The following is a 6,563-nucleotide window of genomic DNA, read 5'->3' as shown; positions in this document are numbered from 1 at the left end:
TGGTTGCTTAGTGCGGTAGATGGTCAGCAGTGGTTAGACCACTGAGCCAACAGGATTTTTTTGGATGAGTTAGATGTGGTGTTTGAGATAAAGAAAATAAACTAGAAGAGACTGAGATGAACAACACTGTGAGAGGACAGACTTGGGGGCTGGGAAATCACCCTGTTCTGGACATATTATTTTACAGCAATAATTGGACAATTGTATATAAGATATGTGTTTATATAGGATACAAATGGGGAATTCTTACTGTAGAGAGCATATTTAAAGCTGGAGGCTGAATGAGATCATCAAGTGAATGAGGAACCCAGAGAGGAGAGATATAATCCACAGACTGAACCCTGTGTAGTTCAGTGTTCAGAGGTCAGAGAAATGAGGAAGAATAAGATGAGAGATGGAGATGTGGCAGCCACTGAAGAAGCTAGAAACACAGGAATGTGTGCATCTTAAAAGAGGGTCAGTACTTACCTGGCAGGGGAGATACCACGATCACAAAGGTGGTTTTCCCAGGGCGAGGCTTATCCATTGTACTCTGGATGTGCTGACCCCTGCGATTTCCCCAAATGTGGGAAACTCAACTGCATAATTTATGGTAGTGGGTGACTGCGTTCGCGCTTTCCCCTGGTTATTTAAAAAAAAAAAAAAAAAAAAAAAAAGAGGGGCAAGGAAGAAATGGTGATGACTTTTTAATTTCATCCTCCACATTTCCTAATCTTTTTGTATTATCCCTCTAATTGATATTCCATGATGAATTATATATAATTTCTTCAAAGGCAATAGAGCAGAGTGTTTGACAACTAAGACTACAGAGCCAGTCAACTTTTCACTAACAGAAAGGAAGCCAGAACATATGAATTAACACAATAATAATAACAACAAGCAACAATTTAAAAAAATAGTATCACAGTATTTTATAACACTTAGATGTATACTTAGTAAGCACTCAATAAACTATAGCTATTATCTATCTTCCAGGTCACTAATTTCCTATTCACCAGTTTCTAATCAGCTAACTTGTCCATCAAGTTTGTAATTTCAATTGCCATTTTTTTAAATTTCTCAAATGTATACTTAGTTCTTTTTCAAACATTCTTAATCCCTTATAGTTTTGTATTTATTTGTCTCTTTTTATTTCTTGTAGGTTCAACTTTATATTATGTTTTAGTAATTTTGAATAGAGATCTTCATAAAGTTTACCGGTTTGCATTATTACTTAAAATTTTGAAGTTCTATTAATCTTGTTTGACTGTCTCTTATAGGACATATTCTTCTGAGTGTTTTGCAAACTTAGATTGTAAGCTTGGCTTTCCCAGGGCTTTGCCAGTAAGGATCCTATGTGGCCAGAGAGATTTTGCATTTGCTTCTTCCTAATATCCTGCACCTACCACTGCCTTCTGGGCCAACACCTCTTTTAATTTCTCAGAGTAGGCTTTTCAGAACCATTTGGTTGATGAAAACTGAACCAGAAACCCAGGTGACACAGAACCATTGTTCTGACTTCTCAAGATATGTTTCCCCACTCGGGATCCAGGAGGACATACTGGCTTCCTCATTATCCCTATGTGCAATTTAGGCAGACTTCCTCTGTGTGTGCTGTTAACATGAATGCAGTCTCTGAGACTTGCAGCTCTACCTGAAATTTCCAGTACTAAATCCTTGCTCAGGTATAATTAAGACCTCCATGCAGCCCTGATGCCAATTCATCCTCGTACAATCTGCGTTTAAGTTCTAGTGTTATTTCCTTTGCTTGGGGATTTCCTTTTCATCCTTGTGAGAGTGTTTCTTAAACTTTATCCCCCATTTCTAACAAGTACAGTGTACATTTCTGGAGATTGGTTTAGGGGATAGAGTCACTCTCTCTATTCCACCATGTTACCAAAGCCAACAATACTTTGAATAGATTTTTGAGCCTGAGATTCTATGTCAAGATTAGGTAAGAAGACTGGCCATAACTCTACCAGATGTATACATATATACATGTCACCTGATCCACTAAATTGGAGAACTTTTAGCTTATATGTACTATATAAGTTGTAAGCTTGCTTTCCCAGGGCTTTACCAGAACAACTTGTAGTTTATATGTACTTTTAGGCCAAGGTATAAATGTCCAGGAAGTCAAAGGCATAATGCCGTAATAATATTATCATTTGACTATTGAACCTTTTTTGTTTTATTCTTGCAAGAAAGCATTTCTGTACTCTAGCACATAGCTTTTCATTATGCTAAAAGACTACAATAGATAAAACAGAAACATATTCACGACAAAATAGCTAAAATACAGTTTAGTTTCTGGATAATAGTCCTGACTCTGACCTGTATTCTTATTTTAAAGTAGTTTGTGATATACTATGACTCTGCAAATCTATAAAGTTTCACAAATTTGATTAAACTGCAAAAAAGGAGGTGAAAATAATCTAATTGACTTTGGCCTTATCAATTATTTTTGGAACTCTATGCTTACTTATATTGAGTTCTCAATTCAAATATCAAAGATAATTTTGCACCAAAGAGAAATTGTCTTGGACTTAGCAATGAAAAGACCCATGTAATTTGCTATGTTACTTGCTTATTGAGGAAAGCAAAAATGTGCTAGCCAAAAATTGTTACAGCACGGTGACTTTCATTTTAATATGGTTAATGTTTAAGTGCAAACATACAGAAATCAGGACAAGAATATGATTTACTTTGCACTAAATGAAATCTTTGTTTTGAGAATTCCATATTGCTTTTGATAAGATGATATCTATTTAGTTCTATTGAATAGTGGCAACTTTGATGTTACGAATGTGTTCAATGTCATTCAAATTATCATGCAGGCAAATACATTTGAAAGAATATTGTTAATTCTGTATCTCACTAAATTGCCGTTACACTTGTTTGTGATATGTACCTTTGCTGAATTTATGGAATATAAGTAACAAAACTATTTCATCAACAAAGTGTGAAGGAACTAATTTAAAGATATGATTGTGGAAAATTTTACATTATACCACCAAATTACTTTGAGAAAAGAAATAAAAAGAAATATAATCTGTGACAGTCCAGGCATACCTGAATGCTTTTTATATTGTTTTGTGTGTAATAAGTTTGTTTTTTTCAGCTCTAATTAAGAAAAATATATTGTTTTTGTGGTTCAGTTTTCTGCCAAATCTGTAATTACTTTGAAAGTTTATCTAAACATTCCTACATAATGTTCAAGTCATTTATATTCATTATTATTATACTACTAAAGATAGTCCCATTAATTTAGTGACTTTAACTATCATGATGGTGGCAACCCATTGATAGCTTGGAATTAGAAATTATACATATTTAGTTTCCAGGTCATCTCACTGAGTCATGTGGCTTTACCAACAACACATAGTGTATATACCATGTCCTCTCATGTCATATGTTTCACACATGTGTATTTTTGTGACACTTACTTTCAATACTTTGCTAAGGCTCTGTTCATTTCTTTGAGTAAGTTGTAGGAAAACTGTAATTTAAACAGATGAAAATGTAAAGCAAAAATATTGCTCCATTAAAAACAGATAAATAACACTTCAAGGATTAGGGTTTGTGTGTATGTGTGGGGTGAATATTTATAACATATACAAATATTAAGTTAATTTTCCTGTTCATATTTTGTTCTTACTAGTCTACATAACGTTTTGCTTAAAAAAAGGCCTAATTAAAAATAAAAAAGGAAAAGTATTTAATTAAATGCTTTGATTTCTTGGTAAGGAAATAATTCTTCGCATTTGCAGGTAGTTCAACTTCTTTATTTATCCATTACTTTTCAAATGATACTTTAAAAACGAATAACACTGATTTTTCTTTTGCATTGCTTTTCAATATTGTCAGAAACATTTCTATAATGAAGAGAAAATTATTTCAGTAAAATTGTTATCTTTGTTACATTTCATGTACAGTTCACTTTAATAAATAGCTATGTAACTATTAGTTTCAAATATTTTAGCGCAACAATAATTCTGCTTTTCTCATTATAGCTGCTATATAACTGCATCATTGTAGCACATGCTTTTTGCTTCACCATTATTCCTCTTTAAAAAATACTATTTTTCTTTCAGATAAACTCTAACAATTGCTGCAATAAATTCTAACCCAAGGAAACAATCATTCATGGATGGAGATAGTATTTCATCTCCATTGTAAATGTCATATGCTATAGTATCTAAGGTCAGGCATTCTATGGACACTGAAATAACAGTTATATTTGCTTTAATCTGCTCATTCCAAATTCAACAATATATAAAATGAGACTTTTTTGTAAAATAGAAACTTTGAATGAATAAGTAGTTTGAATAATGGAAAATTGTAAAATTAATTTATGCTATGCTATTTATGAGAGTCTTCAGAACTCTAGAATGCATTCGTTCAATCTGACACTATTGGTTTGAAGACTCTGGCTCCAAGCCAGAATCCTCTGTGTGACCCAGAGGCGATCACAGGACTTTGCAGGTAGGCTTCTGGGGAAAACTGCCTTGCCCACACCAGACTTGGTGCATAGCCAGTCATTACTGATTTCTGTAGAGAGTTGCAGTCAATAATTCAAGGTACCTTGGACTGAGCATTCCCATGAGTATCCCTAGCCCAGGCGCCTCCATTTGGAAGCCTCTTTGTTAGGGGGACTCAGATGAGACACTCTTTAGGAGCCTCTGCCAAGATTTTCTTAGTGGAGGATTCCAACAAAGCCACTTTTCTCCACTCTGACTCAGTACTTTTTACCCTTAGTTCTCTCCCTTTCTTGCTCTGGAAACTCTTGGGTTTATAAAAAGTCAGGAGCCTCTTGTGTGTGGCTCCTGGGCAGTTAGATGGTTCCCTTTGCCTGCCCTGTCTGTCATTAGACCTTTACCTGAATATGAAAAAAAAAAAACAAAAACAAATGAACCCTGGGGAGCTAGTGCCTCACTCTTACTACAGTAAGTCAATGAAGTCTTGATTGTTACTTTCAGTTTGGCTTGTTGTCCTTCATTGACTACCTTGACACTCAAGGCCTTGTCTTGATTCAAAAATCTACACTTCTCATGTGATAGAATCCCTTGAACAACTTTTTAGTTTTTGCAAAGCCAATGACCAAGTGTCGATAGACATTTTTGTTTACAGGGAATTTTCTAATGGAGAAAATGTCCTTTTACTTCAAAGAATACAGAAATTTCAGCCATGTATACCCATATTTATAGACAAAGCAAACAACAATCATAATGTCAATTGGTCTATCTAAAAATGATAACATATAAAGTTATGGAAACCACCTTCATGATGTCATGTGATGCTGTTAATGCAGTATTTACTGTTTTCAAAATTATTGGGAGTTTTAGATCCATTATTGTATTTACAAATATGTGGCTTTATATAAAATATGTGGCCTCATGTAGTAAAAATATCATATTCACACCCTAACAATTAATAAAATGCAAATGTTGAGTCTTCCTTCTTGACATTTTAGGTATCAAATTAATCTAATGAGAAATGTTATTATTCAAGTTACATTTATAAAAAGACAAATATTACATGCAGGAAAACAAAGTTTCATTGTCTCACAGATGCCTAATTAAGGAGTGGAGCGCTTGAATCAAGTGAGGCATGGAAATGGGTTATATCGCTTTTACATGCAGAGCACATTATTTATCAATAAGGGTAAAAAATGTGGCTTTAAAGGGAAACACACGAAAGCTTGGTTGAACTTTGAGCTGTTAACTTTCTGTCTTCTTTTTCAATTATTTAATAGACAGAACATATCGATTTTGCCATTACAGTTTCTGTTAAGCTAAACAATTGATTATTTTTCCCAGTGAAAATAACTCAACAACCATAAAACTCGATTCTTGTAAAGTTTTATTTTCAGAAACACACCATGAATTTAGCTAAATTTAACAAAGAATCTGTGAAACACTGATGAAATAAAGCAAGCTTTTAGGCACTGCTAAAATACACAGATGAACTGAATTAAGATGATAGCACTGGTAGAAATGAAATGTTCTGTGAAAAAACAGCTACTTCGTATAATGCATATGTCTGGCAAATAACGTATTGTTACATTCTTTTTCCTTTTTTTTTCAAAAAAAAAGTTTTAGCTTCTTTAGATATTTACCATATGCATAGCTAGACTGAATATTTTCAACGCTACTTCTGAGATTTGGACCCATAGAATCTTATGCTACAATTATGTAATTACAGTTACTGTATATAAAATATGCTCATATGATCGAACAGAAAATACTCTGGGATTAGAAGCAATTGCTTTGCCATTTTGGGATGATAAGTACAGTTTAATCTGACATTAGTGGAAGGCTAAGGACTCCTCATATTCACTATTGAAGTTAAGGAGTAAAGAAGCTTGTAATTTTAGAGACAGTCACAACTATGGATATCAGAAATATGGATGTCAAATTTGTTGATTAGAATTTTGTCCTGATAAACCAAAATAAATAAATATGCAGCCTATCTGAAAACTCATTTTTCACTTAAATCCATACATCTATCAATTTGTCCTCTATTTATTCTCTCATTTTTCCCTCTTTATGGCTCCATTTTTCAGTCTGTTCCTCTGTTCCATC

At 33.6% G+C, this 6,563-nt stretch overlaps 1 non-coding gene across 1 annotated transcript; it reads left to right on the top strand.

Annotated features, from left to right (window-relative positions):
* Window positions 1-460: 460 nt before the first annotated feature.
* On the top strand, window positions 461-624 carry LOC116560953. Its single transcript, XR_004273229.1, has one exon. It is a non-coding gene; the product is annotated as a U1 spliceosomal RNA (small nuclear RNA).
* Window positions 625-6,563: the final 5,939 nt, after the last annotated feature.

Source organism: Sapajus apella, unplaced genomic scaffold, assembly GCF_009761245.1.
Source record: "Sapajus apella isolate SASKATOON/1434 unplaced genomic scaffold, GSC_monkey_1.0 scaffold27, whole genome shotgun sequence".
Classification (NCBI taxonomy): Eukaryota; Metazoa; Chordata; class Mammalia; order Primates; family Cebidae; genus Sapajus; species Sapajus apella.
Note: the sequence above shows the minus strand (reverse complement) of the source record. Positions and strands in the feature narration are given on the sequence as shown.